The following is a 10,867-nucleotide window of genomic DNA, read 5'->3' as shown; positions in this document are numbered from 1 at the left end:
GGGTCAAATGATGGAATATAGAATCAATCACCTTTAACTTGAGAGAGGTGAGATGAAAGATCAGGTCAACTGGTTTCTGGAATATGTGAGCACTAGAGTAGACCCAGAACAAATCAGATTACAAAGAAGTAGAACAATCTCGGTTTGTTTTCTTGATGGCCCAGCACCACTACAGGAGCAGCAGGAGTAGAGACCTTGGGGAAGGGCCTAGAGAGTCAGCAGTAAAACTTCACCATCAACAGGGAATGAGTCTTTCACATCAGCCAAGAGAAGCCCTGAAAGAGGCAGGCATTCAGGGCACACTTGCTTCCTCTTGAGCCCACCTGTGGTTCACACTGCTAGGAGAGGTTCTAACTTAATTACAATTAGCATTTGTTCTGGTTACATTTTGGAAATCTTTTCTATGGGAAAGCAGTGACATTTAGATATTTTTAAAATACTGGAGTGGACTGAACTCCTGTTACTCCAGGACAGCACCTGCCAGATCAGATACCATGTGTCCCTGGGCCACCAGCCTGCAACACTGCTGGATGTTCCTTGTCTCTCTCCTAAAACCTGGCATGGAGTCAGACTGCCACTGTGGCTATTGTGTGCAGGTCCAGACCAAGCCCTGGCTGAATGTTGGGTATATTTAGAAAAGACTCCCACCATCCCATTCAGTCTGAGGCCAGCCAGGATCTGTCTTTCTTCCTGGCCTGTCTTTCCAAGGTGATGCTGAGCTAGCCCATCCTTCCTTGTCTACCTTCACATAGGTTCCTTTTCCCCAGGCTCAACATGGCCCAATCAAGCTGAGTGTCAATAAAATCATATAACAGCTTGTGATTAGACACCAGTTGCAAGAGTAAAGTTCCCGACTATAGAGGACAGTGCAGTGACTGTGTAGTAAGGGTAGGGAAGACTTCAGAAAGTAGGTTGGAAACCAAATAGGGCCTACTTGGTGAGAACTCAGCCCCATGAGATGCTTGAGATAACGATGATGACTATTTATAGAGCAATTGCTGGGTGCCAAACACTGTACTTAGTTAGCAGTTCACATATATCTCCTTCTTCATGGTGCACGTGGGCAACCAACACAGCTGTTTTGTTCACGGCTCAATCCCTGACATCCAGAACGGTTTCTTGCACATAGTGAGTGCTCAGTATATATGTACATAATACCTGAGAGATAAGCATTTTTGTTTTTCTGTCATAGTGGAAGGATTTAGGGGGAAAGAGAAAAAGCAACCTGCTAAAGCCACAATGGTAGTCAAGACTCAGGCTCAGGTCCTGCTGACCTAGAGCTCTCACTCTTAACTATCTACTGCTTTGGAATCATCTGGGCACGAGAGAGGGCAGTGCTGAATACCCACAGCTTGTCACCTGGAACTAATGCCAGGACATACCTATCCTGTACTGTGGAAAATGAAATGGAATAATCAAAAGAGTTCAGCATAATTCTTACCCCCTTCCAAAACCACCCCTCATCACTGCCCCCTCCTCCTAGTCTATTCAGTGCTATACCACCCAGAGGGCACACAGTTGCTACTCAATAATAATTATTTGAATACGTGTTTGTTCTGTTCGTTCCACACTGTTCATTGCTTTTTTTCTTGCATTTTTTGAATTGCTATTTAACTTGGTTGCATATACATCTGCTTGTCACATCTAGATTAGAAGCTAGTTCTCTGCTCTATTTTACCCCCTCTACTGCACCCAGGCCAGGGCTGAGTACATCGAAGGGTTTTACTAAGTCTAACATGAGTGAACAAGCTTGTTGTAAAACTCTCCACAGGCAAGGTTTTCAGAGTTCCCCAAGGTCTCCTCTTCTTTTTACAATTCTTTCAGTTGTTTCATTTGTATGACCCTAGGCTAGAGGCTGAGCAGGATGGGAGGTTGAGAAAAAGCCTGGTTCCTGCCCTCAAAGGGTACACACATAGCAGGTGCCACAGATATGGTTATAAATACCATAACTCAAAATAGAAAGAGAGAGTTCCATTAGAGAAGCACAGATAAAGCTTAGTACAGCATGTCAGGGCAGGAAGAGATTGTTTCCAGCTGTTGAGATCAGGGAAGATGGCTTCCGGGATGTTCACTGTCTTATGCCACTCACCCCCATCAAAGAGAGGTGACCTCGGAAGACTTCAAAGGATACTGCTGACTGAGTGGATGACTAAGAACTGGAGAGCCTAGCCCGTCTGTGCCCCCTTAGAGTACTTTTGCATTTACTATTTACTGCAAAGTGGAAGCTTGTTTTAAAGACTTGAATTGGCTGGAGAGAACTCAGAAGAGGATAGAAACACACCCCCTGGCTTTGGTAATCAAGTCAGAGGCAATTATGGAAAGAGAAGTCTATGAAGAGTGGCAAGAACAGGAGCTAGATCGCAAGGGTATCAGTTGGGAGAGTATAATGAGGAAATGAAGACATTCATGCATTTATTCAGCAAATATTTGAGTGCCAACAATGTGCCAGGCACTAGGACAGATACCAGGGATACAGAAATATGCAAAACCCATGTCCCTACATTTGGGGACTAGCAGCCTATGAGTCCTCTTTCAAGAAGATTGAAGAAATGTTATATGTCAGTTGTAACTCAACAATTTTTAAAAAAGGAAGATTGGAGGTGCCACAAGGAAAATTAGGACAGTAGCACCACCAAGTAGTTGAGGGAGTGTGTGTTCTGTTTTGTTGTTTTGGTATGAAGGTGAGAGAGCCCAGGGTATGGTCTCAGGCTGAGGGGAGACGGAGATGACCAGTGCAGAAATGCCCGGGGGAGAGGTACCTAAAAAGCAAAATCCTAGAGAAGATGTGTGTAGAACACTGACATCATGCTGGCACTGTGCAAAGTACATCTTGTGAATGATCTCATTGGATCCTTATGATAACCCTCTGAGGCAGTTATTATTAGAGATGGGGACATTCAGGGGCAAGGTCTCACAGCAACTAGGTTGAAAAAGAGATGTGAAGGTTCAACTTCAAAAGCCTCCAGAGGCTATCCAGCACTTCATTGCTTTGAGGCCCACAAGACATTCAAAAAAGTCTAAAACCTGCTTCAGCAGATTGACTTTGCAGTGTTTCCTTCCCAGCCTTCTGGCCACTGCTTATCTGAGCCTTTTGCAGTTTTGACCAGAGGAGACCATCTTCCCCCACTTCCGGCTGCCCTGAGTCCATCAGCAGTAATGTCCTGTGTGGATGGAACCCCGGTACCAAGGCTGAAGGCTCTTTCCCCACCTCAGGGCCTGCCCTGCATCACTTATGGGGCTGTTGGTGTTTCCTCCAGCCGATCCTGGTACCCACTCTTCCAGCCCCTGCGTCCTGGTTCAGGCAGGTCCTCTCCTCTGACCCCAGTGCAGGGTCCTAACCTCAAGCCATGCTTAGCACACAGTAAGTCTACAGACTCGATTGACGAGTCACATTCTGCACTTCTAAAGCAAACCAACCTACGTGGAATATCATAAAAGCACAGGGCTGGTCAGACAAACCTAGGTTCCAGCTCCCCCTTCTAGTACCTAGAAGCATCGTGGCTTAGAACAAGTTAGTCCTTCTCTCTGAACCTGTTTCCTCTTCTCAGGACTGGGATAACAGAGCCTTCTTCGTACACTGTACTGAGGATTAAACAAGATAACTCATGTCATGTGTTAAATGTCTCCTTCATAGTGTGTTTCCAATAAATGTTGGTTTCTTCCCACCTTGCATGGATTTTTAATAAAGCACAACCCCTCACAAGAGCCTGCAGGATTGGTCCCCTAATCCCTATTTGATACTGTGGGGAAGTCTTGAAGAAGGAAATAAGACCTAAAGCATCTTTCGGTTTGCCAGAAATCTGTCTGGGTTTGCTTCTCAAAATAGAAAACTCTCTGCCTTTCGTGGGCTGTCACAAGAGGCATGAACACACTGGAAGCGTGACTTTAAAGCAACCAGGAGAAAGGAACTGCCTTTTCCAAGCCTGGGTGTGCTATTGAGACATTTTTAAAAAGCCACTGCAGAATCTTCTAATAGAGTTCATTTGTTGGTAGAGTCATAAGATGCCTGGATAATTTTAGAGCAGGACTCATTCATTAGACCAGGAGAAAGCCAAAAGCTCAACAGGCAAATTCTCTTTCCATAAGCAACAAACAGATGAAACCATGATCGCCTTCTCACCCACATGCCACCTGCTCCCATTGTGCAGATGGTGTGGGGGCAAGAGCAGAAGGGAACGTTCTGGGACCTACCAACCCCTGCTTTCTCAACCCAGTGAAGCAACAATACCCAGTGACGTCTGTATGACACTGCAGAGCCATCATTCTGACAACCCACTGGTCCCATTCCGACTCTTAAACCTTGAAAGACCGAAAAGATGTGGGTTTGTAATGTAAATTTCAAAGCCACTTACGAAGTACTTGGTTAGTTAGTAATGAAGAAAAATGACTTGGCTTAACAAGATTTACACTACCATCAACGAGACTTGACAGTGTGTGATAGGATTTCTCCAGCAATCTAAAATAATCGGTTTAGCTCTAATAAGAGAGACCAGGGAAGACACTGTTCTGCTTTCCCACAATCATCATCATCTTTTTTGGATGCTAAAAATAAAAAAATAAAAAATAAATAAAAAAATCTTTCATGGGATCTAAAAGCAGGGGTTGGTAATGTTTTCTTCTTCATAATAGATACATCCCAAATTTTCTCTTAAGGCAGGTACCAGAGAAGAGTTTTGACAACCTAACATTCAAAAGGTCACAACCAATCCGCAGGATAATCTGATTTAACGCACTAATTTTCCAGCCTCCATTCAAATAAATACGTGTGCAAAAGAGATAAGACAAGCTAGAAGCAACGATCAGTTAATCTGGTTATGTGTTCACTTCTAAATCTAAAAGTTATTAGGAGGGAAAAGGCAGGATAACTATTTGAAAGTTAACTATTTCACAAAAAGCAATCTACCTTTCTCTTTTTTGTCCCCCTCACCTCTTTTCCATCTCCGTTCTCCCTTCTTCCCGTTCTTTAACTCTTGAGAAAAGTCAAAGGATGGAAGAGAGTGAAGGAATTTTCATCTTAAATTCACTTTACATATCCAGAACTGCCCTTGGGTAAAATTAGGAATTTGGCTCTGTTGGCCTTAAGTCCTTTTCCTGTCCTGCTCGCACTGCACAAGACTGATCCTGTTCACGTAACCCAAGAAGACTAGAAAACCACATTTTCTGGGCCGCTCCAGCCTGGCTGCTGCCAGAGATCTGAGGCTGCAGAATTCTATCTGTGATCTCCCGCGTGGCAATTAGGCAATTGCCAGCATAAGTGGCCATTTGTGCCCTCCGAATAGCATGCAAATGGCTGATGGTGGTTGCAATTCAATAGCACATGCTTAGTATCTGCAGTTTTGCTTCGGAGCAAAGGTGAAGTTGGCTTCATCAGAGTTCTCTCTTTACCCCTTTCCTAACTATTGATGACTGTCTAAAGGAAGACAATTTTGATATGCCGGGAACAAGAGTGGAAAATCCAGTCTCATTTAGGAAACATCAGCACCATGATTTTAAAAGTCAGTTTAGAGGCAGCTGCTAAGCAGGCCAATTTTCAGGCTCTTTTTCAAAGCTGAGGGGAGATTAACAAATGGTCAACCCACATCTCTGCTGGAAACATGACTTAGTGGTGCCACCTCCTGGCAGAGACCACCTCCCACCTCCTAGTGAAGGTTGGGAGATCCTGGAAGCCATTTTGTTTTGGGCACCAGAAGGTTCAGAGCTGGAAGAAATCACAGGGCTTCTTCTAGTCTGAACCACAAGAGGAAATTGAGGCCTGGAAAAGTGACATAAAATCAGTGGCAGAGCTGAGACAGAGGAACTCAATGAGCCACGTCTGTTGAATCCATACTAAGGGCTGATCACTGTACAAAGCACATTATGTGCTCACAATAACAATATGAGGTAGATGATATTCTCTCCCCTTTTCCAGGTGAGAGAAGTGAGGGCCAGAGAGTCTCACATGATGGCCAATCAATGACTGAGCTGCCCACTACCTACCACTACTTCCTAGCTGCCTTTCAGACATCTGGACATCATATGGGACAGATATTGAGCCCAGACTTCACTGTATCTGGAAAAAAACGCTGCCACTGAACTACACATATTGTCCTATTCACTGGTTCTGGGAACCTGAATGGAAACAGGCCTGTTTGGGGAGGGGTCACTGGGAGTGGTGGAATGGGATCTCCAGAAGGCAAGTGGTTCCTGAGAAGTCAATCAGTAAATGACACTCATCAGACACCATGTTCTCTCCATTAGGTTTTTGTAAATGTCAGGCCATCTTATGACTTGGAAAATAAGGTTCCTGTGTGGAACACAGCAGAAACCAAGCAGATACTTGTTAAATGAATTGTTCCAAAAGGGAATTTGGAGATCATCTCTCCATCTTACTCTTTCCTTCCCTTCCTCCACCTTCCTCCACACACAAACTCCTCTCCAGTTCCTTACTCAACTTGAATATCTCCAGGAAACTCAGTAGTTTCCATAAGTGCATACCATTAGGATTATTCCTGTCGAATTAGTTTGTCATCCAACAATTACACTCCATGATTCATTTTTTAAAAGTAATCTCTACCTCCAATGTGGAGCTCGAACTCATGACCCCTAAGATCAAAAGTCACATGCTCTGCTGACTGAGCCAGCTAGGCACCCCTCCCTGATCTTTTTTTTTAACCCCTTGGGCAGCATAGGACCTATCTAGGTTGTCATCTATACAACAGTGATCAGGTTTCCACTGGGCTCTTCACCTTTAAGTTAAATATCTTTGGTTTGTTTTAGAGATTTCCAAAAGGCCCACTTTCTCTCATCACATTGTGTCCCCGGAACCCCACCCAGCCTCTGGGAAGATAGGCTCCTGAGGAGCAGGACTTCCTTCTCTTATATAGGCTCAGGAACACCCAGGCCCACTATGCCTACCCATGGACTTGTCATGTGAGGAAAAAAAAAAAAACACCCTATAAAGCCAGCTTTTTGTTGCTTTCAGCCGAGCACTTTCCTAACTGACATTTAAGTACCTGCTTTGTACCTGGCTCTCTGCTGGCTACCTTACTAATGCCATCTCCAGTCATCAGGAGAATTCACTAACTATGCCCCACCCCTCACCCCAGCTTCCTCAGTGTCGCCACCTGTAACACAAGGGATCTGGACCTGGTCCTTTTGGTCTTAGGTGTCAATTCTACTGGCATCACCACCAATGGTCTTTCGTTCCTACCCTGGAGTCCAAAAAACAGTGCTGGCATTTTTCTTCAATGATTTAGTCATAACTAATTTGCATAATATTTTCCTTCCTGGAAATATTTTTCATAATTGCTCTTGTTGGAGAAGAGAAAGAACAGGGTTTTACAGAATCTGTTCCTGCTGAGTTGGATAATTGTTACTATTCCAAATCATTTCTCCCCTTCTCCCCTCATCATTCATTCCTCAGGCCAGTTCAGACACCAGCCTCTATCACCTCAGCTCTGAGAGAGGGAATTGGGGGGTTGGTGGTGGCAAGGACTGCTATGGATTATTGCCCACTGGCCACCAGGCTCCAGGGGGAGGGACTACATGAAATACGTTGATTTCTGATGGGCCCAATACGTGTTGGTTACTCACTAGTGCCAGGACTTCTCCAGGGCTCTGTGTGTTCTGAGGTGATAATGATGTCCAGTCAAGCCTACCCTGAGGAGTTGATAGGATTTTTGAACATTGTGAAGATCCTGTACATGTCAGGATCAATTTTAAGATCCTGATAGCTCTTCTTTCCATATGATGATAGTTTTTATGACCAGTATTATTATCATTGCTTGTCACAATTCAGAGTTCATTGATGTGGACAGTTTTCTTTACCCAAATACCTCCATGTGGCTGGAATGTGATTTGTGCAATTACTACATTTATCCGACCAGGCTGTATGCAGAGCTCAGAGCATCTAATTACTCTGGTACAAGGAGCATTTACTCTATTTCTAAAGGGGAAAAGCACACCTGGAGAGTAAGTGACAGTTGCCTAGCTCTATTAAAGACACCAGCATTTCTGACTTTTACTTCTAAATCTCTGAAAACCAACAGAAGGGTTAAAGCTGAAACTCTAATTCTAGCTCAGCTTCAGGGCTTGTGGCTGCTACTATGTTCTCGAGTTCCCCTGTGGGTAATGGAGGCAGGAACTGCTCCTGTGACTGCCACCGCATGGGAATAATCATCAAAAGAGAAAAGAGACAAAAATATTTTAATTGCCTTGTAACCTCTCCTTAGCTGTGAAACAAGGTGGCCTTTACAGCTGCCCCCCAGAGAGACTAAACACTGGGCCAGGACTGTTTTGAATGGAAAGCTATAAAGTCCAAGCATTTAAAAGGAGTGTTACTCTGTAATCACCGCTGCTATTTATAGAGCTTGCCCTGCTCCACAGGCTTAGGGCCGCACAGAGAACACCACTTGGCATCAGCCTTTACCAGCTGAGCTTGCGGAGATTGGGGGTAATGTCCTAGTGGGACCTGCAGTTGGAAGATGTCTGAGTCCTGTGATACTGCAGACACTCAAACGAGGTTCTCAGGACAGGGACCAGAGCTTGAACCCAGGCTGGAGACTTCCACTGCACCAAGCCAGGCTGGAAGGAGGGTGAGCTGACCAGCCGATCCTACCACCTTTCTCCTCTCTCATACACAAAACTCCCAGAAGCTAGGATCTGTTCTCTTGCGAAAACACTTAACATTTTTGTTTTTATAATTAGTTTTTTGTTTTTAAAATTAGTTATAATTTTATAACTCTCCTAACAGAGTTGAGCATCTCTAGAGTTGTCTTGATCCGAGGATTTTGGGACCATCCTCTGAAGAGCTGGTTTCTGGCTCAGTCATTGGCTGGATGACAGGCATCTCCCATTCACACACTTTCTAATCCCTTGTTCTTAAACATGAACAGAAATCGGAGGGTAATCAGACTGTTGGTCCAAATTACATGAATGAAAAAGTTCAACCAACAGAAAAATTGACTCCAGAGGAAACAAAGGTAATTCAGGGAACAGACTTTTTAAAAAATCTGTAAATAATACCCTCAGAAAAATGTGAGATGATATCAAGTCCTTAAAACAAGAACAGAGTGCTATTTTAAAAAGGAAAAATACAACAAAGAGGTCTTGGAAACTAATAATATGATTTCTGAGATAGATATTTAATAGATGGAAATATAGATTTTAGAATATAGAAATACAGGAAATCTTCCAGAAAGTAAAATAAAACCAATATGGAAAATGTAAAGACACAAAAAGAAGACCCTAAGACATACACACACACCCCCCCCCAAAACACTATCAGAGAGAAAAAGAAAAGACATAGAAGGCCGATCAAGGAGGTCCAAACTCCTATCTTCTGAGTTTCTGAAAAAAGAATGAAGAATATGGAAGAAATTATGAAAGGAAGAATTTAAGAAAAATGTCTAATGCTGACAGAGAGAGGGGCAGAGAAATAGGCAAAGGGAGAAGTAGGCTCCCAGAGAGGAGTCCGGTGTGGGACTTGATCCCAGGATGCCAGGACAATGCCTAGAGCCAAAGGCAGACGCTCAACCACTGAGCCACCCAGGCACCCCTACTCAAAACCTTTCTTATGAATTTACTTAAAAATATGCTCTCGAATATAGAGGGAGCAAATTGAGGAAGAAGTAAGACCTAGGAAATACTGTAGCCCATCTTGGAAGGGGGCAAGGGATCCCAGAGGTTCCCTGAGCAAACAGTTCCAACCTGAGCAGGAAGCCAGGAATCCCAGAAAAGAGATCCCTGGGAAAATGGGAACTTAATAGAATACTTAAGTTAGGAAAAGTTTGGAAAATAACTGGGAGTATGATAAAGATAATTGGTGGAAAAAACAAAAAAGAAAGCTATTGAGAAATTCCAGGAAAACAGAAAGCTGCACAAAAAAACCTTTAATTGGAGCTCTGCTGCCGCTGCCACCGCCACCGCCACCCGCGCTGCAACCATGCCACCCTACACCATCATCTACTTCCCTGTTCGAGGGCGCTGTGAGGCCATGCGCATGCTGCTGGCTGACCAGGGCCAGAGCTGGAAGGAGGAGGTGGTGACCATGGAGACCTGGATGAAGGGCTCACTCAAGGCCTCCTGTCTGTACGGGCAGCTCCCCAAGTTCCAGGATGGAGACCTCACCCTGTACCAGTCCAATGCCATCCTGCGACACCTGGGCCGCTCCCTTCGGGCTCTACGGGAAGGACCAGCAGGAGGCGGCCTTGCTGGATGTAGTGAACGATGGTGTGGAGGAGCTCCGCTGCAAATACGCCCTCCTCATCTACACTAACTATGAGGCAGGAAAGGAGGAGTATGTGAAGGCACTACCAGGTTACCTGAAGCCTTTTGAAATGCTGTTGTCCCAGAATGAGGGGGGCCAGGCCTTCATCGTGGGCAACCAGATCTCCTTCGCGGACTACAACCTGCTGGACTTGCTGATTCACCAGGTCCTGGCCCCCAGCTGCCTGGACTCCTTCCCCCTGCTCTCGGCCTTTGTGGCGCGCCTCAGCGCCAGACCCAAGCTCAAAGCATTCCTGTCGTCCCCCGAGCACGTGAACCGCCCTATCAATGGCAACGGGAAGCAGTGAGAGCTTGTAGAACCCTGGGCGGGAAGCTGGGGGGCTGCCTGACTTCCTTTCTCCCTGACCAATAAAATTTTCAAGTGAGAAAAAAAAAAAACCCTTTAATTATAGTGCATACACATTGTAAGTTAGTATGAACACTGTTTACCTGGTCACCACAATATGATGGTTGCTTACTGATTTTCAGCTGCTTGGTTTAACCAATGGATAGTACAAGGGAAACTCAATTAAGGTTTCAGAACAAAATGAAACCATTATGAATCTTCAAAATGCAAAACTCAAAGTCAGATGAACAGGATTAAGAGAAAGGAAGGAGAGGA

The 10,867-nt window shown here is 44.7% G+C and overlaps 1 pseudogene; it reads left to right on the top strand.

The window, feature by feature from the left end:
• The first annotated feature begins 9,888 nt into the window (after positions 1-9,888).
• LOC121484938 lies at positions 9,889-10,644 on the top strand (annotated as a pseudogene).
• Positions 10,645-10,867: the final 223 nt, after the last annotated feature.

Source organism: Vulpes lagopus, chromosome 2, assembly GCF_018345385.1.
Source record: "Vulpes lagopus strain Blue_001 chromosome 2, ASM1834538v1, whole genome shotgun sequence".
Taxonomy (NCBI): Eukaryota; Metazoa; Chordata; class Mammalia; order Carnivora; family Canidae; genus Vulpes; species Vulpes lagopus.
Note: the sequence above shows the minus strand (reverse complement) of the source record. Positions and strands in the feature narration are given on the sequence as shown.